At 40.7% G+C, this 25,381-nt stretch overlaps 1 protein-coding gene across 6 annotated transcripts in view; it reads left to right on the forward strand.

The window, feature by feature from the left end:
• The window catches only part of LOC121289048 (mucin-5AC-like), a 117,130-nt gene that overhangs the window by 54,330 nt on the left and 37,419 nt on the right, over nucleotides 1-25,381 (forward strand). The window lies entirely within an intron of this gene.

Genomic DNA, 25,381 nt, shown 5'->3' on the forward strand with positions numbered 1-25,381 from the left:
GGTTCTCCTAGTATAAGCATAGTAAAAATGGAATGGGAAAATCATGGCTCCTGCTTTGTCGGTTGTAGCATTTTACTGCCCTGTCCCTAGATCGTAGTGTTTCAAGCTTTTTTAAAATTTTAAATAAAGCTTTTACCTTTGAATTTTGAGAATAATGTACCTATTAATATACCCAGAGTCCAACACAACAATGCACTTTTAATGACTAATCCAAGCTAAAAGGATTAGTTTTAAACTGGTTATTTAGATGTGATCTGTGTATTTGGAACTGTAGGACTCTTGTTTGGGATTTGGCTGGGGAGCAGCTAATGCTTAACAAGGCAGAAATGAATATGAAACCATGAGTTTAAGTATAAACAATTCAATCCCATTGTGGTACTTCTAATATTGGGACAGTGCTTTCTAATAATGATGCAGCACTGTGTTCCAGTACAACAACAACATTGGGCAATTTTCCACTTTGTTTGGTAGATGTCAAAGTCTGGTCTAGAAGAAGGACAAATCCAATCTAGCTAGGAGTTCTGGTGAAGAGTCATACGGACTCGAAACGTTAACTGTGTTCCTCTCCGCAGATACTGTCAGACCTGCTGAGTTTTTCCAGGTATTTTTGTTTTTATTTCTAGCTACTTACTGCCCAGTCAGCCTACTTACATCAGTAAAGTGATGGAAGAGGTCATTGACAATTGCTATCAAGGGGCACCTAGTTACCAATAACTTGATCATTGCTCAGGTTGGGTTCGCCAAGAATATTTGACTTACTTAAATAAAAGTAAAAAAAACTGCGGATGCTAGAAATCCAAAACAAAAACAAAAATACCTGGAAAAACTCAGCAGCTTTGGCAACATCTGCGGAGAGGAACACAGTTAACGTTTCGAGTCCGAATGACCCTTCAACAGAACTAAGGAAAAATAGAAGAGAGGTGAAACATAAGCTGGTTGGGGGGGGGGGGGGGGGGGGGGGGGGGGGGTGGTTCACGGGGTGGGACAAGTAGAGAGAGAAGAGCAATACTTTTTCAAAGTAGGCATTCCTTGAAGAGAAGTGGCAGTCAATTAAACACTAAGATAAAAGCAAAAAACTGCGGATGCTGGAAATCCTTGACTGCCACTTCTTTTCAAGGAATGCCTACCTTGAAGTATTGCTCTTCTCTCTCTACTTGTTCCACTCCCCCTTAAACCAGCTTATATTTCACCTCTTCTATTTTTACTTAGTTCTGTTGAAGGGTCATTTGGACTCAAAACGTTAACTGTGCTCCTCTCCGTAGATGCTGCCAGATCTGCTGAGTTTTTCCAGGTATTTTTGTTTTTGTTTTGGATTTCCAGCATCTGCAGTTTTTTGCTTTTATCTGTGTGTTTAATTGACTGCCACTTCTCTTCAAGGAATGCCTACCTTGAAGAAGTATTGCTCTTCTATCTTTACTTGTCCCACCCCCCCTTAAACCAGCTTATATTTCACCTCTCTTCTATTTTTACTTAGTTCTGTTGAAGGGTCATTCAGACTCGAAAGGTTAACTGTGCTCCTCTCCGCAGATGCTGCCAGACCTGCTGAGTATTTCCAGGTATTTTTGTTTCCATTAGACATACTGTCTAATTACAGCTTTGGTTCAAACACGTACTAAAGGGCTGGATTCTAAAAGTGAGATAAGCGACTGCCTTTTGCACCATGGCAGCATTTGACTGAATTTGGGATCAGGGACCTCTAGTAAAATTGAAACAAATGGAAATCAGGTGAAAACTCTCCACTGGCTGGAGTATATAGCACAAAAGGAAGATTTTTGTGGTTATAAGATATAGTCCAGATGTAATTTTAATCTTTATAAAACCTTAAGATTACAATTTGTGTACTGTGTACAGTTTTGTGTTCCACAGCATAGGAAGGATGTTGAAGCAATTCTGAGACTACAGCGTAGATTCACTAGAACGCAACCCAGCATGAGGAAATACAGATATGAAGAAATATTCATTTAGGACTCTTTTTGTTAGAGAAAAGACAATTGTGATAATTTGATTTTTTTTAAAGCATATGAGGAAATTAGCAAAGCAGATAGAAACAGACTGCTTCCAGTGGTTGAGTGAGCAGTCTAAACCAAAAAGAAATTGATGTAAAAGATTCCCGACAAACCTTTCTGCAAAGTTGAGGCTGTGGATTGTAGCGGATTGCACTACCAGGATTAGTGATTGAAGCTGAGATCATGTCAACGTTCAAAATATTGGTTGTGAAAGATAAAGGGCTTAGGAACAGGGCAGGCACATGTAATTAAGATTTCTGGTCTTGTGAAGGTTAAACACTAACACTGATCGGGCAAAAAGTTTGTTTAATTCTATGTAGTCTAATCCTTCTACTTCTATCTCCCAACATTTTGCCTACTATTTCTATTGCTGTTTCACCTGACAACTACTGGAATAACTATTCGTGGCTTTTCATCTCTACATCTGACTCTTGTGTCTTACAAAGGCAAAATACTGTGGATTCACAAAATCTGAAATAAAAACAAAATGCTGCGAATACTCATAGGTCAGGACAGCATCTTTGGGGAGAGAAACAGAATTCATGTTTCAGGTCTGTGACCTTTCATGAGAAAAAGTTAGGTATCTTAACTCCAATTCCTTCTATGCCAGACTCCCCAGGTTCTGCTCTAAATTCACTGTGGAACATCCAGAAGTTTGCTGACTTGCACAGGACTCCACTCACCTGTTTCTTTATCTGTGTCATACATCACTTGTTGTAGACTTCACAATCCTTGTTCTTACCTGCAAATCCTCACGGCCTTCCCCCTCTGTAACATCTTCTCTACTTTCCTGCTCTCTCTTTTCATACAGCACTAGTCTACAAATGTTTCTCATTTCTGTGCACTCCACCAATGGTGTGACATTCTTCCTGGGACCCGCACACCTCCACCATGCTTCATTTTTTCAGCATTAAAACCTCTTAGGCAGTGCATTTGTCAGCCTTTGTTAATGTCTTTTCTGTTTGGTTAGACCCCAACTATGATATGGTTTTGGACATTTTGCTGCTTTAAAGGTGCAATGCTAGTGTAGCCATTCTGTAAAGCAATATGATTGTGATCTGACACTCAAAGATGCATAGAATACTGAGTAATAGATTCCAATCTATTGCCCTAACATATCACCCTGCTGCTAAAGTTGATGCATGTTGATATACATAAATAATAAAATGATCAAAAACCACAATTAAAAGCACTGGGATGAGTGTCTGTGGTTTTGCATGCATAACTTATAAAGTGCTTTTTCTTAGCAGTCTTACCACAGGTTCCTGAGCACACCTTGGGAAGAGTGGAGAGGATTTTCTAAACCCATTCCTTGCCTGTAAATAAGGAGACAAATAAGATGAATTATCTGGTGGGATTGTTGGACACCCGCTTAATTGAGTTTTCCGGCGGACCTTTCAAAGAGTGCTCAGCAGGCAGGAGGCTATTTAAATATAAAAATCAAAACCCTACTTGCAATTTTTGTAGAGAAAGGGGCTACTCCCTGTTTTCTAGAACTTGAGTGGCCTAATTTGGACTCGAACAACGAAGAGTCTACCACAATGTTTATGGCAACATGCTGCTTCAGTATCTGAGGAGTTACGAATGAAACCAAATGCCCAACATTCCCACTTGTGACCTTACAGACCTTACTGATGAAGCAGCTGAAGGTGGTTGGGCTTAAAACACTACTCTGAGTAACTCCTGCATCAATATCCTGAAGCTAAATGATTGGCTTCAACAGCCACTATCACCTTCCTTTACGCAAGGAATGACTGCAACCAATGGACAATTTCCTCCTGACTTCCAGTCATTAAATTAGGGTTATTTGCCTTTATGTCAAGAGCACCTCAAGAATTGAGCTCTTTTGTCCATGTTTAGACCAAGGCTGTAATTAGGTCTGGAGCCGAGTGCCCTTGGTGGAAACCAAGCCAAGCATCGTTTATTATTGCTAAGTAAGTGTTGCTTGATAGCACTATCGGGAAACCTTCCATCACTTTGAGAATAGACTGTTGTGCTGGTATTTGGCCAGATTGGATTTGTCCTTTTTTTTGTGGACAGGATATACCTGCTGAATTTTCCACATTATCGGGTGAATATCACTGTTGTAGCTGTATTGAAACAGCTTGGTTAGTGCGGCTAGTTCTGAAGCACAAGTCTTCAGCATTACAGCTAGGCCCATAGCTGTTGCTGGCCCTCCGCCATTTGCTTATCACGTAGAGTTAATCAAATTGGCTAAAGTTTAGCATCTGATGGTGGGAATCTTGGGAGGAGGCCAAGATGGATCGTTCACTCAGCATTTCTGGCTGAAAATGGTTTCAAATGCTTCAGCCTAATCTTTTGCTCTGATGTGCAGGACTGTGCCATCTTTGAGGATGGAGAGCCTTCTGCCTTCTCCAGTTAGTTGTTTAATAGTCCATCATTTCATAACTCAATACAGCACAACTTCAGAGCTTTCATCTGATCTGTTTGGCTGTGGGATTGCTCAGATCTGTCAATAGAATGCTACTTCCTCTAGTTAACTTGCATGTCATCCTGTGTTGTGGCTTTAACAGGTTGGCACCTCATTTTTAGGTATACCTGGTGCTCCTCCTGGCATACTCTCCTACACTCATTGATCCAGGGTTGGTCCCCTGCCTTGATGGTAATGGTGGATTGAGGGAAATGCTGAGCCATGAGGTTACAGCTTGTGTTGGAATACAATTCTGCTGGTGACCCGTAACACCTCATGGATGCCCAATTTTGAGGTGCTAGATCTATTCGGAATCTATCCCATTTAGCACGATGGTAGTGTCACACACACAATTTGGTTTATTTGGCCTTTTAGGTCAGTGGAGGACTGCAATATTCCAAGGCAAAGGAGTGCAGAGCTGGAGATCCTATTTTTTTTTTAAAAAGTACCTATGGAAGTATTTTGGACCCCTCAAATCTGGAGGCACAAATGATGGCATTCAGCGACTCAATAACCAAGGCATGACTAAAAATGCTTAACTCCCCAATGCTTCAGAAAAGTAAGATGAAGACACAAATATTTACTTTAAAATTGAATTGCACTTTTATTTCAGTCAAAATAAAATTTTATATTGGTTTCTGTAGTAACATCCTAAGTGTTGCTTTCTTTGATTCTTTGTGAATTGACATAATTTGAGTTTGGTGCTCCTAGACATGTATTACAATGTAATTGTCTCTTCATATTGTACTCCTTACAAATATATGATGATTCCATGGTGTTTACCTATGCTGAATATTTTAAATAATTGAATTGATATTGTTTGCAACAAGCTGAATTTGCATATTAAATTGATCCTTTATGTACAGTCCATTTCCCTTCCAAGGTGCTGATTCATGCAATTATTTTCAGTTTGTTCGCTTTTTTTACATAATTGGCCTATCCTTAATCTTATAAAGTAGGGCTTAGCTCTTGAATTACATGATAAAGTCTGTTCTTTAATCTAATTTGCACATTTTAATAAGGTTTTCAGGAATGGAATTTATATACCATTTATGCTGCGCTAAAACAGAAGTTCTGGCTTATGATCTGAGAGTACTGAAACGTGTTAAGTACTTTCTGTCTATTTTTGTATTTGGCAATGGCTGCAGAAGCAAAGTTGTAACATGTTCCAAGGTTTCAACCAAAGCATTTGCTGTGAAACTGCATTTGAAAATTTAATGTGGACTTGACCATTAAAGTTGCACTTCATATTTACAAGCTATAAGTACACCAGGTACATTGGATTGTTAAATATTTCTTTGGCGAATCATATTAGAGAATTTTGGGACTAGTTATGTAATTTGACTGCTGTAGTGTTTTCAGTTTATAGCAATTTACTTGTGCAGCACCAGGGAGTGAAGCTTTTTTTTCAATCATTCATTTCCACAAAAGAAGTCCACAGAAAGCTAGAAAATAATTGGCATTTGGAATTCCTCTAGCATAAGGGGGGAAACTAATATGTGATTGGAGCATTTAGCATTGCCAAAGGGGGAAATCCAAGCAAACATTTTTGACTTGTATTATTCAAAGTTATCATGCAATTGGAGTAAAGTTTTGTGTCTCTCTTGATGCCAACTGTCCCTGTACCTGGTCCAAATGTCCACTATTCACATGAGCCTCGATATCAAGTGGTTATGTTTCCACTTGACCTCCACATACTTAAATTTGCCATGGGTCGCTGGACAGTGGTCAAGAGTGCAGACCTCTTTATAGCTCAGGGATGCCCATTTGTATCGTCAATCCACCGTAACTTTCCTGGGCTGCATGTATTAGCTGCTCACAGCCGTCAAGAGAACTGACTTGCTGTTTTTAAATATATTTTTCATTGAACTTTATCTCATTTGCAGCAAAACTACTCATTGTGCTGAATGAGACCTTAAAGTATTGAGTGAAGGAAAAGGTCAAGTGGATTTTCATAATTTTCCCCTTCTCCCCCTCCTATATCTACTTCCCACAAACCTAATCAATACATTGTGTAAAATGACGGTATCGAATGCTTTAGACACCACCTTTGGGCATGTGACCTTGCGATGGAGTCAGAGTTTTGCAGAACTAGTGGGGGAAGCACATATGAGCTGTTGTCTGAACAGAAGTCTTGTCAAATATTCTGTTGCACTGACCCTGGTTTCAAAGCTTGTATTTTTGAGTCAGACCCTAACTGAAAGGGAAATTGAAACTGGCTGAAACCAGAAAAGGGCACAGCCACCTGAGCACTCATTACCTAGTGGTCCATTGCAGGCAGGTTGAAGAAAACGAGAGCTGGATCCAGGAGCTGATTAGACTTGGCCATACAATGCACAAGGCTTTCACTGAGGGTCCAGATAAAAGTAATACTGATGGATTCAAGCCATCAAGACTGTTGCGAGCAGAATTGAGGTTGTTCTGGAGAACTGCGCCATTTTGTTGAAGATTGTACCTATGAAACTTGGGTTGATTAGGGACTGCTATAGAATGAGAATCAGTGATTAAGTCTTCTTAAGATTGAATGACTGGCTGAAGTTGGTGCCATATATGTTGAGTGGACTGCCCAGCTAAATCTGCTATTTAATGTGAAATTTATAAATTCACAATCAATATTGTATTATCTATTAATTCATGTTTAGTTAATTTTGGTTTGATTGTTAAAGGAGGAGCTATAAAATCTGAAATTTTGACCATTGGTTTTTCGTTGGGGTCATTCGGTTCTTTTGGTTTGGTCTCCACTGGGATCATAATCTTAATGCCCTCCTTTGGATTTTTTTCATTTGCTGGTAGGACAAGTAGCATGTGAGTTTTTTACATCATGGGTGCTTTACTTAGTCACTGGTAGTAGATGTTTTAGCAAATAGCCATATGAAGTACATTTTACTATAAATTATCACCATAGCCACGCCTATGGTTAATCAGCTATTTCTGGGCTGAAACAGTTGTTATAGCCGAAGGGGCATGTCTCTACATGAAGCTTTACTGTTCACTGCTTTTTTTCCAGTAAGTGCACTGATAACAACATTTCAAATAAAGTCTGCTTTTAAAATAGATCAAAGAATGTAACCTTTATGTGCATATTTTTGGATCAGTTTATAATTGTACAGAAAGATATGACAATTTTGGTACAATTCAATATGCTACATCAATATTAATTGACCTGCCATGATAAGTTGGCTCACAGACATCAGTTTAAATGTAAAACATAATAGAATAACAAAAAAATTGTTCAGTAAGTCCTCCCTATAAGTTCCCACTTAGTCACTTCATTTTAACGTTGTTTATTCTTTCGGACCTTTTTCCAATTTGTGATGCCATTTTTGGTTTTATGTCGTCTGCACTCTGGCCCTGCCCCTCCCGCACTGCACTCTGGGCCAGCCACTGTCATGTTCTGATGCAGGAGCCACTGCCACAGTCACCAGAGACTAAGGCTGTGGGGAGAGAGCAAGGGCAGAGATCCAGGAGCAGGACAGGGACGGGAAGTTGCAAGCTGCTGATTGGATGATAAACTGAGTAACCCAGGAGGGGGGTGGGAAAGGAGCTTCATCTACAGTACCCTACCCGGTTCCACTGGCAGTCCTCCCAGTTCCATCAGCACCGCCAACACCCCCATCCCCCGCTCCATCTGCGGCACCCCCAGATCAGGGGCTTGGCCCCCTGCAGGCTGTTAAGAAGGGGTTCTTAGGCTTGGGAAAGGGAAGGGAGGGAAAGGAGAATGATAGCTGAGTTTCAGGAGTGCTGTAGGTGAGACACAGAAGCTATGCTAGGACTTCTGGGTGATTTAGTATTATCCAATATGAATTTGTAGTATTTCTATTATATTTAGTTATTATTCAGATTTATTTTGCATGATATTCCAGCTGCACGTATATGGTAGTGTTTCAACTTGTACATTGTTTTCTCTGGGCGAGAAATGTCTGAAGGGACCTAACTCCGGCTTTAACATCGATTCCTATGGGAACCCATGATTCATTTAGTCATTTCACTCAAGATTGCGTTATTCGGGAACGGAACCATTAAGTGAGAACTTGTGTGTCGCTGTATATCATTATATATCAATGGCCTAAACTTAAATGCAATCTAAGCAACTGAAAAAATGTTCCTTCACTCATTTGTGACTTTTGAGCTAAAGAAATGAAAACAAATACTCTTAGAAACTAAATTATTAGATTAGAACTATTGTATTGAGCTAACTGCTATACACTGGTACACTAGTGAAATAAGCAAATTAGCATGTCTTAATAAATATTGCAAATAAAACTCGTTTTCAAAGCAGTTAAGACCATTAGTAATTTCACTTGTATTTTAACTGATCACTTGGGACTGCAAAGAAAAACATGAAATACTCCAAACTAAAATGAATCTAAATTTTTACTTTTATTTCCCTCTATCCTCAAGCCATTGAGACAGCCCTGTTCAGAGGGGTGGAATGGTGATCTACATCTTAGGCCAATAGCACCCTACAGTTGGAAGAACAGCTAACAATAAGACTCCCTCTTTTTTTTTCATTCCACGTGGGAAGGCTTTGACTTCCCCAAAGCATCTTGATTGGGAACTTGCAATAGGGGGATTTGCAGGCACGTTTCTCATGTCCTATCAAAAGACAAAAATGAGTTACAATACTCAAAAATGTATAAACTTTTGATTGGAGCTCAAATAACTAGGAAGTTTCACCTCTAAAAATGGCAAATTTAATTTTGTAACGATGTTGGGCATGTTGGTTTGTGTGTTTGAGAGAATGATGTCCTAAAACATTTCACCTTTTTCCTCATTTTAAGATTTAAGGTTTAAGCGAGGTTATGCTTCTGTTGTACAGGGCACCAGTGAGTCCACGTCTGGAGCACTGTATATGGTATTAGTCACCTTATTTAAGGGAGGATGTAACTGCATTAGAAGCGGTTCAGAGAAGGTTTACCAGACTAATACCTGGAATGAGTGGGTTGTCTTATGAGGAAAGGTTGGACAGGCTAGGCTTGTATCCACTGCAGTTTAGAAAAGTAAGAGGTGACTTGATTGAAACAGATAAGATCCTGGGGGATCTTGACAGGTTGGATATGGAGATGATGTTTCGTCTTGTGGAAAAATCTAGAACTAGGGGTCACTGTTTAAAAATAAGGGGTCACCCATTTAAAACAGATTAGGTGAAATTTTTTCACTCGAGGGTCATGAGTCTTTGGAACTCTCTTCCTGAAAAGGTGCTGGAAGCAGAGTCTTTGAATATTTTTAAGGCAGAAGTGGATAGATTCTTGGTAAGCAAGGGATGCAGATTTCAGTTGACTATCAGATCAGCTATGATTTATTAAATGGCGGAGCAGGCTTGAGGGGATGAATGGCCTTCTCCTGATGCTTGTTCATATGTAAGATGAGCCTTAAAATCTACTTTGACTGTAATGTATTAATTTTATACTAATGTGAAAAAATGGCAGCGTATGCAATGATGCAATAAACTCTCCTGTGAACTCATGGGTGACAAAGTTAGTGATGAGGATGGGATCCAAGTGATAGTTCTTTCTTTGGATTGTCTCAGGACGTTTTCAACCACTGGAGAAGGTGGTTTTACATGAATTTGTTCTACATAAATTGATTTATTGAAATGTTTTGTTGCGGATACTAGTGTTGAATCTCACCTGCCTGCATCTACAGTATGCATGCATAAGACTCTGTACCACTATTACAGTAAAACCTTCACTCAGCTGTCTGTATCAGTGTTGAACTTGGAAACAAGGCAATGTAGATGGTCTGCGGGACACATCGGAAAGATTGGAACCTGAGATCTTGAACCATTCAATTCATATATTGAAAGAATGGACATGTTTTTCGGAGCCAATAACATTTGGAAAGTGAAGAAGCCAAGACTCTCAATAAGGAAATTCGTGAATGCAAGAAAAAGTTTTGCTAATGGAAATTGACCCAGAAGTGAGCAGCACTCTAACAAACCTTGTTCGCAACAAGGCAAACTATGTGCCATTCAAAACAATCATCACCAAGTTGGTGGAAGCCACTGGAGATCACAAAGCTACAAATTTGGAAACAGAAATCAAAAATGCAGTGAAACAGTTAGTGTGGCGCTAATGAATTATCATTTGATTGCAACTTTGGCACTTCTTAAATCTGTCTCATAATGCATAATCTTTGTGTGAATTGGTGGATAAAGCTACTAAACACACACATCTCACATTTAAACTAGTGTGTATATGATCGTTCTCTTTCCATGGAGCTGGCATCAGAGAATGCTCGGAAATTTTATCCCAAGTAGGTGGCTAATACAACTTCTGTCCACAGCCAGAAGGCTGCTGCCAAGCCTAATGTGGGAAGACGGGTGTTGGTGACAATGGTTTAGTAACTTATGGTTGTATTGAGAACCACACGGCACAGGCATGTCAGTACATAAATGCCAAATGCATTAATTGTCAAAAAATGACCATATTGCAACTGCTTACTGAATGAAGGCCAAAACAGGAAAGAGAACTCATTCCAGTGGCAATGGAAAAAGCAATGCAGCACTAGTTGGAGTTCACAATCTTGAAGTGAATCCAGAGCGCCCAAGCGAAGAGGATCTAGGGCTGTAAAGTATTTATGCCACAAGCAGTCACTAAATGACACATTTTTGTACAAAGATGTTGGTAAAAGAACAGTGCATCACCATGCACTGCAGATAGCTCCATTATGAGTAGAGACATGTATGGGAACTCATTCAATGATGTATTTCTAATGGAGAGCACAGTTCAGTTGAAAGCCTACTCTGGTGAGGTGTTAGAAATGTGTGGATGAATGGCGTGCAAGGGCAAATTCCTCAGGTTAGCCATTGTATTAAGATATGTCAACAAAATAATGTTAATGGGCAAACCCTGACTTTGCAAATGGAAACATGTTTTCCTAATTGAGATGACCAAGAAACTTGATTAATTATTGAATAGGTGCAACATTTTTCGCTAGAATTATTTTCCATAAAAGTAGCTCTGAAGAAGTCATGACCTTCTTTCCAACATAAGGCAGAAGTGGGGAAGCGTGCTATCATCAGCGAAATGTTCAGCATCAGCAAAATTCACAACTCCTCAGATACTGAAGCAGTCCGTGTCCAAATGCAGCAAAACCTGGACAATATCCAAGCTTGGGCTGACAAGTGGCAAGTAACATTCATGCCACACAAGTGTCAGGCAATGACCATCTCCAGCAAAAGACCATTTAACCATTGCCCCTGGACATTCAATGGCATTACCATCACTGAATCTCCCACTATCAACATTCTGGGGGTTACCATTGACCAGAAACTGAGCTGGACTAGCCACATAAATATGTGGCTACAAGAGCAGGTCAAAGGCTAGGAATCCTGTGGCAAGTAAACTCAGCTCCTGGGTTCCCAAAGCCTGACTGCCATCTACAAGGCACAGGTCAGGAGTGTGATGGAATACTCTCCTTTTGCCTGGATGAATGCAGCTCCAACAACACTCAGTAGCTTGACACCATCCAAGACAAAGCAGCCTGCTTGATTGGTACCCCATCCACAAACATTCACTCTCTCCCTCCACCACCACACACAGTGGCAGCAGTGTGTACCATCTACAAGACGCACTGCAGGAATTCACCAAGGCTCCTTAGACAGTACCTTCCAAGCCCACAACTGCTACCATCCAGAAAGACTAGGGCAGCAAACACACAGGAACACCACCACCTGGATACTCCCCTCCAAGCCATTCGCCATCCTGACTTGGAAATATATCACCGTTCTTTCACTGTCACGAAGTCAAAATCCTGGAACTCCCTCCCAAATAGCACTGTAGGTATACTTACACCACAGGGACTGCAGCGTTTCAAGAAGGCAGCTCACCACCTTTTTTCAGGGCAATTAGGGTTGGGCAATAAATGCTGCCTAGCCAACGACACCCACGTCCTGTTAAAAATGAATAATACTTGGTTTCCTCTGCTCTCAACCCAGGTTGAAGAGGACATAAGCTAGAAAGAAATCATGCTAGTGAAAAGTAACCATAGTAATTGGACAATCCAAATTGTAGCAGTGCTCAAGTCCGATTTCAAACCTACAAAGGCTCAAGCAACCAACATTGGACGATGAGCAATATTCATTACTGACCTCCCAAGGATTTGTTTGCAGAGTTAGCAGGATCCAAGATATTCACTTAAGTTGGATTTGTTCCATGCTTCTGCACAGCTCAACATGGATTGAGAGAGCAAGCAGTATCGGATGTTTAAAAACACATGCACATGGATGGCAACAGTTGTGGGTTTGGAAGATATCGCCACTTTCCTCCAGCTAGTATTCCCAGGTGCGGTAATCGATATCTAGGGCCTTCATGTTATATCAACAAGCATCTTTGAATTAATTTGGATTAATGTTGACTTATTTCACATTTTAGTGATATTAAACTTCAGCCATGCGTTTTTTAAAAAGATTTTTCTGAAGTTTTACTCTAAAACATTGAAGCAGAAACTGGATTTTCTTTCCGTCTGCACTGAGCAAGTTTGAAGTCTCTAGAACGCAGAGCAAATTGCCAAATGTTTTGGCGGAACTTCCAAGTGTATTTACCTACATAATGTCAGCCTTAAATGACATTTAGCAAATTGGCAACTAATCTGGGTAAGAGCCATTTAACAACGTAATCTAAGCTGACCCCATTTACAGTGGTTCCTGTGCTTTCATGTAAACTTGATACTGTAATGTCTGGTCAACGGTGCAATTATACATTTATTTTTTTGAGTTGTCTTGATTTTTACACTGGGACGTCTTTGATTTGGGAAAAATCTCTCCAGAATAACATGTAGCGTGAGTGAAATAAAAGTTAGAGATTCTGGTTTGACTCTTTAAGAGCAAAATCTTCCTTTTAGATGTGGGGTTGGATGGTTAATTTTGTGGTGTTGCCTGGAATTTTTGAACAGACTCCTTTTTGGTCCTGTAATTGGGACATTAAATTGAAGATTTGAAAATAACAGACAACAAAAGTCTCACTGGTTCATCTAGCCTAGGGCAGACACTTCCCATTTGTCTTGAGCCATGTAATCTCTTGGAGAAATGAAAAGGCAGATTAAAAATCAATGCCAATTGGGAAAAGAAAATCTGGAAATTTCCTCTATGATCGCTTTAGGTGATCAAACTATCCAGGAGATCGCATGAGCACAGAAAAAGCTCCTGCTCTTCTTTGAAGAAATACTATTGAATCAACATTCACCACATGAGTTGCCAACTTGCTCCATTGGTCTCTTTGAGAGGCTATACTCTGGAGTTTAAAAGAATGAGAAATAAACATGATTCGGAAGAGAAACACACAATGCTGCCTGACCTGAGTATTTCCAGCATCTTTTATAATTTCAGATTTCCAGCATCTGCACCATTCTGCTTTGAAGATTCTGAAGGAGTTTGACAAGGTTGACACTGAAAGCTTTGATCTCCAGCCAGGAGAAACAAACACTGGGTACAGCTCCAGGATAAGGAGTTAATCATTCAGGACTGAAATGTTCCCATGTGTCCGCTGCCCTTTCCTTCTAGGGAGGAGGTCATTGTTCAAGTTGTGCTATTGAAGAAACCTTGGCATGTTAGTGCAGTGCATTGTGTATCGTACACAGAGGTCTACAGCACACGAAAAGGCCCTTCAGCCCTTCGAGTCTGTGCCAGTCAAACAAGTACCTACCTATTCTAATCCCATTTTCCAGCACTAGGCGCATAGCCTTGTATGCCATGGCATCACAAGTGCACATCCAAATACTTATTAAATGTTGAGAGTTTCTGCCTCTACCACCCTTTTCAGGCAGAGTTCCAGATTCCCACCACCCTCTGAGTGAAAAAATTCTTCCTCACATCCCCTCTAAACCTCCTGCCTCTTACCTTAAATCTATGCCTCCTGGTTATTGATTCCTCCAAGGGGAAAAGTTCCTTCCTGTATACAATATCTATGCCCCTCATAATTTTATACACCTCAATCATGTACCCCCTCAATCTCATCTATTCCAAAGAAAATAACCCCAGCCTATCCAATCTCTCCTCATAACTAAAACTCTCCAGCCCAGGCAACAACCTGGTAAATCTCGTCTGCGCACTCTCAAGTGCAATCACATCCTTCCTATAATGTGGATACCAGAACTGCATGCAATACTCTAGCTGTGGTCTTATCAGTGTTTTATACAGTTCCAGCATAACCTCCCTGCTCTTATAGTCTATGCCTTGGCTAATAAAGGCAAGTATCCCATATGCCTTCTTAACGACCTTTATCTACTTGTCCCACTACCTTAAGGGACTGGTGGATATGCATACCAAGGCCCCTCTGATCCTCGGTACTTCCCAGGATCCTACCATTCATCATGTATTCCTGTGCCTTGTTTGTTCTGCCCAAGTGCATCACATCACACTTATCCAGATTAAATTCCATTTGCCTCTGATCAGCCCATCTGACCAGCCCGACTATATCCTCCTGTAATCTAAGGCTATCCTCCTCACTATTTACCACCCCACCAATTTTCATGTCATCCGTGAACTTACTGAGCAACCCTCCTACGATCAAGTCTAAATCATTTATATATACCACAAACAGCAAGGAACCCAACACTGTTCCCTGTGGAAACCCACTGGATGCAAGCATCCAGTCACAAAAACCATCACCCTCTGCTTCCTGCCACTCCACCAATTCTGGATCCAATTTTCCAGATTGCCTTGGATCCAATGGGCTCTTACCTTTTGTTATCAGTCTCCCATGCAAGACCTTTATCAAAAGTTTTGTTGAAGTCCAAGTAGGCTACGTCAAATGCATTGCCCTCATGTATACACCTGGTCACCTCTTCGAAAAATTCAATCAAATTGGTCAGACATGACCTCCCCTTAACAAAACCATGCTGACTGACCTTGATTAATCCCTGCCCCCATTGCAGCCATGGTGTGCCAGTGGTGGAGGGATGAATGTGTAAGGGGAGGATGAGTTCCTGATCAAGTGGGCTGCTTTGTCCTGGATGGTGTCAAACTTCTTGTGGCGTTGGAGCTGCACTCATGCAGGGCAGTGGAGAGTATTCCATCACACTCTTGACTTGTGCTTGTTGGTGGATGTAAAGGCTTTGGGGAGTTAGGAAGTGAATCATTGATTGCAGAAAACTCGGCCTCTGAAGTGCTTTTGTATTTATATGGTTAGCCCAGTTAAATTTCGGCTTGTAATGTTGCTTTAAGTATCGTTCCCTTGTACAACTAGACTTCTCCGTTGAGAGTTTTGTCACTTATGTCATATTCTCATTGTTTTCTACCCCACAAGATGTACTAGTTCCCATTTGCTTACATTTGGCAAGCTTTCTTAAATAGCTGCCACTCTCTTTTACCTAGTTATATCCTTCTGCATTCTCCTACATTTAGATGGGTATATGGGCATGACAAGCTATGAGGATATCAGCAAATTTGGCTATTTCCCACCCAGTGTCTTGTCAGAAGGAACCATTCTTGAAATAATTGAAGTTAAAATACACCAGACCTCAGAGCAGGGAAACTTGCTAAGTTCTAACTTAATTTATGTTGCAACATACATCAAGCCATTTATTATGCATAAATTATATATTTTTTTTAAACCAGGAAGCATTTTTATCTTAAAACGTGTGTGTGTTGTATGTTGCTCTTCTTAAAATGTGCAGTTTTGAGGCCATCATGGGAAAACCCCTGGGAAAGGAAGCTTTTAAATTTGTTCAGGGTTGGCAGCAGTTTGATCATAGAAGCACTAGGCAGCTGCACTGTGAATTGTTACAACTGCACACCGTGCAAGTGGATTATAGTAATTTGCCTCAGTTAAAGATTTTGTTTTAGGGATGTCAGCACCATGCAATTAAATACCATTTCAAGCCCATTTTGTTTTGCTTTAGGTCATGAATTGAGTTTCCTCTTGCTAAATTTTGATTTAATGTTTTGGTTAATCTGTCCAGAAAAGATGGTGAAGATATCTTGCAGTGCTAAAGATCTGAATTATTTAACAGCCTCAAATTAAGGGTTGTGTGCAAGAACCTTCTGCTTATGGAAGCATAGCTAATCCATTAAGACAGTGCTTATTACTAATATTTTGTTGAAAGCTTCAGTCTTTCTTGCGGGATATTGCTCAGAATGATCTATATCACAAAATGGTAGGATTGTAGGTCTGCACTTGTGATTTTTTTTCTCTCTCTGCAAAATGACCATCCTTCTATTGTAAGATCAGGAATGAATGAAGCTGTTTGCTGGTGATACCACTGTTCGGCTTTCTTTACAGCTCCTCCAGATAGTGAACAGGCCAAAAGGCTTGTGCAGGAACTCCACTGGTAGGCTTGACCTCTGATAGCATTTCTCTCTTTTTATAATCTTCCTTGTCTTCATTATCATAGTTCACAAATTGGCAGCTGTGCTTCTCTTCCTTGTCCTGATCTGAAGGGTAGCAACTAAAAATAAATGAACATTGCTCCCTGTGCATGAAAGAGGATACAAATACCATCCCAGAAATAGCTGTGAATCAGGAAATGGAAGGGAGAGAGGAACTCAAAGCAAGTATAATCACCAGGGAAGTGGCACTGAACAAATTGTTGGAGCTGCGTGCTGGATGCTAAGTTCCCAGGTCCTGATGGACTTCATCTTCGAGTCTTAAATGAAGCTAGGGAGATAGTTAATGCTTTGGTTTTTAATTTTCCAAAATTCTCTTGATCTGGGGAAGGTTCCATTAGATTGGAAAATAGTGAATGTAATTCTTATGTTCAAAAAGGGAAGGAGACAAAGCGGGAAACTACAGGTCAGTTAGCTTAACATATATCACAGGGAAAATATATCACAGGGAAAATGTTAGTAGCTATTACTAATGACATTATAGCAGGGCACTTGGAAAAATTCAAGGAAATCAGGCAGAGCCAGCATGGTTTTGTGAAAGGAAAATCATGTTTAACCAATTTATTGGAGTTCTTTGAAGAAGTAACATATACTGTGGGTAAAGGGGAACCAGTGGATGTATTCTGCGTAAATTTCCAGAAAGCATTTGATAAGGTGCCTCAAGGTTATTGTGAAAAATAAAAGCCCATAGTGTAGGGAGTAATGTATTGGCATGGATAGATTGGCGAGCTAACAGGGAATAGAGGGTAGGCATATAAGGGTCTTTTTTCTGCTTGGCAGGATGTAACAAGTGGTGTGCCACAAGAATTGTTATCAGGGCCTCATTTAGATGAAGGGATCGAAGGGATGGTTGCTAAATTTGCTGAAGTAAGATGTGAAGAGGACATAAGGAGGCTACAGAGGGATAGAGAGAGGTTCTGGGCAAAGATTTGGCAAATGGGGTATAATGTGGGAAAACATGAGGTTCTCCATTTTTTGGCAGGAAAAATAAAAAAAGCATGTTATCTAGATGGTGAGAGATTGCAGAGCTCTGAGATGCAGAGGGATCTACGTACCCTAGTCCACGAATCACGAGGTTATTATACAGATACAGCAAATAATTAGGAAAGCTAATAGAATGTTATCATTTATTGCAAGGGGTATTGAATACAGAAGTGGAGAGGTTATGCCTCAATTATACAGGGCATTTGTGAGACCACATCTGGAGTACCGTGTGTAAAATTGGTCTCCTTATTTAAGGAAGGATGTAAGTGCTTTGGAAGCACTTTTGAGAAGGTTTACTAAAATAATACCTGGAATGGGTAGTTGTTTTATGAGAATCAGTTGGACAGGCTAGGCTTGTATCGGCTGGAGTTTAGAGTAAGAGGGGACCTGATTGAAACAAATAAGATCCTGGGGTATCTTGGCAAGGTGGATGTGAAGAGGGTATTTCCACTTGTCTAGAATCTAAAACTAGGAGTCACTGTTTAAAAAGAAGGGGTCGCTCATTTAAGATATGAGAAGAAACTTCTGAGGGTCATGAGTTTTTGGAACGTTCCACCTCAAAAGGGGGTGGAAGCAGAGTCTTTGAATATTTTTATGGCAGAGATAGATTCTTGATCAGCAAGGGGGTGAAAGGGTGGTAGGTGGGAAGGTGGAGTTGGGCTCACAATCAGATCAGCCATGATATTAGATGGCAGAGCAGGCTCGAGGGGCCAAATGGCCTACTCCTAATTCATATGTTCATATGTAAGGAGACAGAAAAGCAGGTGTAAGGTTGTAACTGTATTGTCATGGGAGGGAGGAGGTGGTGGTGGTAAAAACGGTGTTGATATTCAGTCACTAATAGGCCACCAACCTCTGCATCTGTCATGGCAAGAGCAGAGTGCCTTCCCACAGGTTCCATGACCTTCTGGTAGGGCATGAGATGCTTAAGACTGGATAAGTTCCTTCCAGTGACTTGCCTCTAGGGCTCTGAAAGAGGTAACTACAGAGATAGTGGATGTGTTGGTCATGATTTTCCAAAATTATCAAAGGATTGGAAGTTAGTCAATGTAAATCCACTATTCAATAAAGGAGGAAGAGGCAAAATGGGGAACTGCAGGCCAGTTATTTTGACAACAGTCATCAGGAAAATGCTGGAAACTATTAATATGGATGTCTTGCTTTTAGAAGATCATAGTATGATTAGACAAAGTCGACATGATTTTACGAAAGGAAAATAGTGTTTGGAAAATGCATTAAACATTTTTGCAGACATAACTAGTATGGTAAATAAAGGGGAATCAGTGGATGTTGTCACGAATGCTGAACTTTAAAGACAGTTATGTTTTTGAAATGTACTTTTAACTCATTAAGATAGAATTCTGGAAAAACAACTCAGATTGGAGAAATGCCCATGTAATCTGGTTGCCATGCAGAAAGAAACTCAAACAGAAACCCATTGTGGCGGATTGGAGATTTTAACACCTTTCACAGTATCTCTCAGGAAAAGGACAGCTGCTGACGCAGAAACAAAGAAGCTGCTGCTGTGGAAAAGCAGTGAGAGCTGTTTTTTTTTGTGTGTTAGCGACCAAGCAGGAGGCTTTTGAGAGTTTGGTTTCTATTTCAAAAGAAAGAGAACAAACTGGGCTCTTGAAGATTTAAGAAACTGGGAGTATTTGAAGGGTGCCTTGCTGGTCATAATTGTATCCAGGAAAGCTCTGAGTGGATTGATTGTCGAAAGACACTGGAAATTTCCACTTGGCGTGGCAGGGAGAGGCGATCCTCCGCTGGAGAGCTGGAAGTGACTTTGGAATGGTTCCTTTTTAATGCCACATATCTGCCCAGAGATGTGGCATTGAGGAAAAGCATTTTTATAAGACCTATTTTGGTTGTGTTGATTAGTGAATGCAAAACTTTCCCTTACTTTGATGTATTAGATACCTATTATTTAATGTTGCTTTTGGTTTGTTAAAGTCTTAAAGTGAAATCCTGTCCTTCGGTTCTTTCCATTGGCTGTTAGGAAATTTGTCTCTTTTTAAAAAGTTATCGGTTTCTATGGGAATCATAACAATGTGTATATTTGAATTTCCAAAAGGCATTTGATAAGGTACCACACAAGGTTATTATGTAAGATAAAGGCTTTTGGAGTAGGGTGGGGGGGCAGCTAATACGAATTGGTTAACAGGCAGGCAGAAAAGAGTAGGCATAAACATGACATTTTCAAGTCAGCAAGTGGTGACAGTACTGCATGCTGGTGCCTCAGCTATATACAGTCTATATTAATGACTTAGATATATTATCCTGTCTCTTCTAAGTTTGCTGATGATACAAAGCTAGGAGGGACTGTTAAGCTGCAAGGAGGACATTAAGGAAGCTGCAAAAAGATAGGCTAAGTGAATGGGCAACAAGGTGACAGAGGGAGTATAATGTGGGGAAGTATAAGGTTATTCACTTCTGGTTGTAAGAACAGAAAAGCAGAATGTTTTTTAAAAGGCATAGACCTCCTAGATGTTGATCATTAAGCAATTAGGAAGGTGAATGGCATGTTGACTATATTGCAGGGGGATTGGAGTACAGGAATAAAGAAACCTTGCTATAACTGCGCAGGGCTTTGGTTAGACCACACTTGAGTACAGTTCCAAGGAAGGATATACTTGCCTTGAAGGTGGTGCAGCAGGTGTTCGTTACTTGATGCCTGGAATAAAAAGGTTGTCCAATGACGAGACACTGAGTAGATTGGCCTTATACTCTCTGGAGTTTAAAGAATGAGAGATGATCTAATTGAAACTCAAGGTTCTGAAGGGGATTGACAGGGTAGACACAGAGAGGTTGTTTCCCCTGACTGGGAAATCTAGAACATGGGGGCACAGCCTCAGCTTGAGGGGGGGAGATCATTTAGGACAGGGATGAGGAGAAATCTCAACTCAGAGGGTCGTAAATCTTTGGAATTCTCTACCCCAGAGGGTTCCGGAAGCTCCAATGTTAGTATATTTAAGGCTGCAATAGAATATTTAAGGCTGAGATAGACAGACTTTTAGTATCTCAAGGAATAGAGGGATATGGAGAGCAGGTGGGAAAGTGGAGTTGAGGCCGAAGATCAGCCATGATCGTACTGAATGGCAGAACAGGCTCAAGGGACTGTATGGCCTACTCCTCCCATTTCTTAGGTCCTTAAATTACACAGGGATGCAGAAATAAAGGATGTAGTGCTGTCATCTATCAAAGTGGAAGAGGACATAGTTTATTTTAAGGGAGCTGATAGCCATGGTGCTAAATCCCAAATTACTGCCTTCCTCATTTAGTGTATTGTGAGTGGAGTATATCTTTTGGGTGACAAGGTGTACTCATATTCAACTGCTGGTGTGGTATCTTGCCTGCACTAGTTGTAACAATGAACTTCTTGGTATGCAGAACCACCTCCCTCTACACAGTATGAGTGACATTTCCTGTCGTGGACACCTGGCTAGTGTCTCCGAAGCTCTATTTTCTTAAGATTTTCCAGGTCAGAGTCTGAAATTGTGGCATCTCTGCCTGTGTGCCATGTTCTTGTGTCTACTTTGGTTGTGTGTGCAGTTGCTCATATAATGGATACTTGTGACAGGTGATAGAGAAAAGATTCATAAGACATGCAGTGAGTGGGCTAAGCTCAGTTCCTTGCTTATCTGTTTCTCCCCCAGGCTGCTGTAGCAGTTTTCAGCCAGCACAGCCTTTTTTTTAAAAGGCTACCTGTAGCTCAGTGGATTACACCCACCTTGGACTGAAATTTTTACTAATCATTGCTCTTGCTGATCCAGGAAACAGTCATGTTAATACCTCCCCAGATTTTCAATAGATGCAATTTTTTTTTCTGTTAGTGTAAACTGCTGTGAATATCTTGTTCGTATTAATATTTTAGAGGCAATGTTTAGTTCTGGAAAGATTATTGTGAAGGTAAGGTAATTAAAAAAGCTGGCTTTAGTGATTATCGGAATACCTAAAGATATGGCAGTTCAGAAGTTTACCCATTTTTTTTAATAGAATTGAATAGAAGAGACAGCTGTGAAACAGCAGGTAGGCTAACATAGCTGGAGAAAATTGAGGGATCATTCGCTTAAGGTCGGTTTGAGGGTAGCCCAGAGCAGGCTACGTTATCATGGAGATGGGTGGAGCTTGGGTTCTCTGGTTTAAATTTATCTGGATTTTTGCTGGGAGATTTGGACCTCATGTGGTTTGCAGCTCATTGAGAAGTTTGCTTATAGTGCAGGTCTGTCATTTATTTTAGCTGAGTAAAACAACTTTTTCATTGACTGTGTGAAAGGCTGGTGAGGCTTATTCTGTTTTAATTTTGTGAGCAACAGAAGCTAGAAGATTGCCTAGTTTGAAGCTAGTAGGAGAATCCACAGTGGGCCTCAGAGTCTTATTGCAAAAGAAAATAACTAGCAAATGATCTTGGAAGTATAGGAACAAGAGATTGAGACATCCACAGTCAAGACAGAGTAAATGAAAGTTTAACCTCTTGAGAATATTGAAGGGTACATGACTTTTTAGGAAGGACTGAAAGCTAGGAAAAGGTAGAGGGGTTGCTCTGCTAATTGATGATGGGTCATCCCTCTCTACTGCACTAATACTAAATTCAGGAAACCAAGATGTAGAAGCGGTTGGGTCGAGATGAGAAAAGATAAAGCAAGAAGTCACTTGAGGGAGTGGTGTACAGGCCCTGTAATTGTAACTGCATGGTAGGACAGAGTATAAAAGAAGAGATAAGGGGAGTTTGTCAGAAAGATATGGTGATAATCTTGGGGAATTTTAATCTACATAAACTGGGAAAATCAGATGGACAAGGGTAGCCTAGATGTGTTCATAGAATGTTTTCGGGATAGTTTCTTAGAACAACGCCTTCTGGAGACAACCAGCGAGCAGACTGTACTGGACCTGGTATTATGCAATGAGGATAGGATTAATTGATAACCTCAGTGAAAGCACTCCTGGGTAGCAGTGATAATAATGTGATTGAATTTTACATTCAGTTTGAGGAGGGAGAAGAGTGGGTCCAAGACCAGTATTTAAACTTAAATAAGGGCAATTATATTGAGATGAAAGCAGAGTTAGATGAAGTGAACTGGGAAATGAGGTTGAGAGAGGTCAATAGGAATGCAATGATAGACATTTAAAGGGATATTTCGGAATACACAGAACAGTTACATTCTAATGAGAGAGAGAAATTCCAAAGGAAGGACCCGCCATCTGTGGTTTCTTTAAAAGATTAAAGACAGTATCAAACTTGAAAAGGTGTATAATTGTGCAAGGATGGGTGACCGGTCAGAAGTTTGGACAGAAGATAAAGAACAGTGAAGTGACAAAAGGATTACTAAGGAAGGGAAAATTAGAGTACAGGAGAAAGCTAGCTAGTAATATAAAGATGGAGATTAAGAGTTTCTATAGATACTTAAATAAGAAAAGAGGTAACAAAGTGAGTGTTGGTCCGATAGAAATGAGTCTGGGGAATTAATAATAGAAAATAAGGAGATGGCATATGAATTCAACAGGTATTTTGCAATGGTCTTCACTCCAGAGGATACAAGTAACATCCCAGAAAAAGATGTAAATCAGGAAATGGCAAGGAGTGAGGAACTCAATTATTGCAATAACTAGGGAAGTGGTATTTAGTCCGCAGCTGCAACAGTTTGCTGATAAATATCAGGGTCCTGATGGACTTCATCCTTGGGTCATAAGAGAAGTAGCTAGTGAGATAGTTGGATAATATTGAATAATTTTCCAATATTCCCTTGATTTGGGAAAGGTGCCATTGGATTGGAAAGTAGCAACCGTAACTCCTTTATTCAAAAAGGGATGGAGACAGAAAGCAGGAACCTACAGGCCAGTTAGCTTAACGCCTGTTGGAAACGATTATTAAAGATGTTACAGTAGGTCATTTAGAAAAAATTAAGGCAATCAAGCAGAGTCAACATGGTTTTGTGAAAGGGAAACCATGTTTTAACCAGTTTATTGGACTGCTTGGAAGGAGTGATGTGCTGTGGATAAAGGGAAACTGGTGGATATACTGTATTTAGATTTCCAGAAGGTATTTGGTAAGTTGCCACAAAGGTTATTGCAGAAAATAAAACTCGTGGTTTAGGGAGTAACATATTGGCATGGATGGAAGATTGGCTAGCTAACAAGAAACAGGGTAGCCATAAATGGGTGTTTTTCTGGTTGGCAGGCAGTGACAATGATGTGCCACAGGAATCCATGCTGGGCCCTCAGCTTTTTAAAATTTATATAAATGACTTGGATGATGGGAGCAAAGGTATGGTTGCTAAATTTACTGACGGTACAAAGATAGGTAGGAAAGTAGGTTGTGAAGAGAACATGAGGTTACAAGGGGACATAGGTTGTGAGTGGGCAAAGATCTGGCAAATGGAGTATAACCTGGGAAAATGTAATTTTGTCCATTTTGGCAGGAAGAATAAAAAAGAAGCATGTTATCTAAATGGTGAGATATTGCAGAGCACATTTTTAAAAAAAATTATTCGTGGGATGTGGGCTTTGCTGGGCCAGATTTATTGTCCATCCCGAGTTGCCTTGAGAAGGCAGTGGTGAGCTGCTGCCTTGAACTGCTGCAGTCCATGTGGTGTAGGTACACCCACAGTGCTGTAAGGGAGGGAGTAACAGGATTTTGACCCAGTGACAGTGAAGGAACAGCAATATATTTCCAAGTCAGGATGGTGAGTGACTTGGGAAACTTCGGGGTGGTGGTGTTCCCATCTATCTGCTGCCCTTGTCCTTCTAGATGGTAGTGGTTGTAGGTTTGGAAGGTGCTGGCGAAGGAGCCTTGGTGAATTTTTGCATTGCATCTTGTAGATGGTACACACTGCTGCTGCTGTGTGTTGGTGGTTGAGGGAGTGAATGTTTGTGGATGTGGTACCAGTCAAGCGGGCTGCTCTGTCCTGGATGTTGTCAAGCTTGAATATTGTGGGAGCTGCACTTATCCAGGCAAGTGGAGAGTATTCCATCACACACCTGACTTGAGCCTTGTAGATGGTGAACTAGCTTTGGGGAGTCAGGAGATGGGTTAGTCATCGCACGATTCCTAGCATCTCAGCTGCTCTTGTAGCCACTGTATTTATATGGCTAGTCCAGTTCAGTTTCTGGTCAATGGTAACCCCCCCAGGATATCGATAGTGGGGGATTCAGTGATGGTAATGCCATTGAACATCAAGGGGGCGATAGTATCCAACCATCTTGTTGAATGGTCATTGCCTGACACTTGTGTGGCATGAATGTTACTTACCACTTGTCAGCCCAAGCCTGGATATTGTCCATATCTTGCTGCATTTGGACATGGACTGCTTCAGTATCTGATGAGTCATGAATAGTGCTGAACATTGTGCAATCATCAGCGAACATCCCCATTTCTGACCTTATGATGGAAGGAAGGTCATTGATGAAGCAGTTGAAAATGGTTGGGTGAAGGACACTACCCTAAGGAACTCCTGCGATGATGCCCTGGAGCTGAGATGACTGAACTCCAACAACCACAACCATCTTCCTTTGTGCTAGGTGAGACTCCACCCAGTGTAGAGTTTTCTCCATAATTCCCATTGACTCCAGTTTTGCTAGGGCTCCTTGATGTCACACTTGGTCAAATACTTCCTTGATGTCAAGGGTAGTCACTCT

The sequence above is a fragment of the Carcharodon carcharias genome, chromosome 16 (assembly GCF_017639515.1).
Source record: "Carcharodon carcharias isolate sCarCar2 chromosome 16, sCarCar2.pri, whole genome shotgun sequence".
In the NCBI taxonomy this organism is placed as follows: domain Eukaryota; kingdom Metazoa; phylum Chordata; class Chondrichthyes; order Lamniformes; family Lamnidae; genus Carcharodon; species Carcharodon carcharias.